Here is a 274-nt window from a genome sequence, read left to right as displayed (position 1 = left end):
GCAGGCAGACCCAGGCGGTGTATAGAGGGATATTTGATTGTGTGCTCAAAACATACACACATGATGGAGTAAGTCACCAAAAAAATACATTGTGCAATAAGAAGGACAATCTCTCTCTCTCTCTATATATATATATATTTATACACACACACACACAAAAACACACACACACACAGACACAGACACACACACACACCAACTGTTTTGTGCTACAAGTTCTAAAAAAATATATATTTATAATATATATATAAATATATATATATTTATACACACA

This window comes from Sinocyclocheilus rhinocerous, unplaced genomic scaffold, assembly GCF_001515625.1.
Source record: "Sinocyclocheilus rhinocerous isolate Xijiao unplaced genomic scaffold, SAMN03320098_v1.1 scaffold252, whole genome shotgun sequence".
Taxonomy (NCBI): Eukaryota; Metazoa; Chordata; class Actinopteri; order Cypriniformes; family Cyprinidae; genus Sinocyclocheilus; species Sinocyclocheilus rhinocerous.
This window is presented reverse-complemented; position numbering follows the sequence as displayed.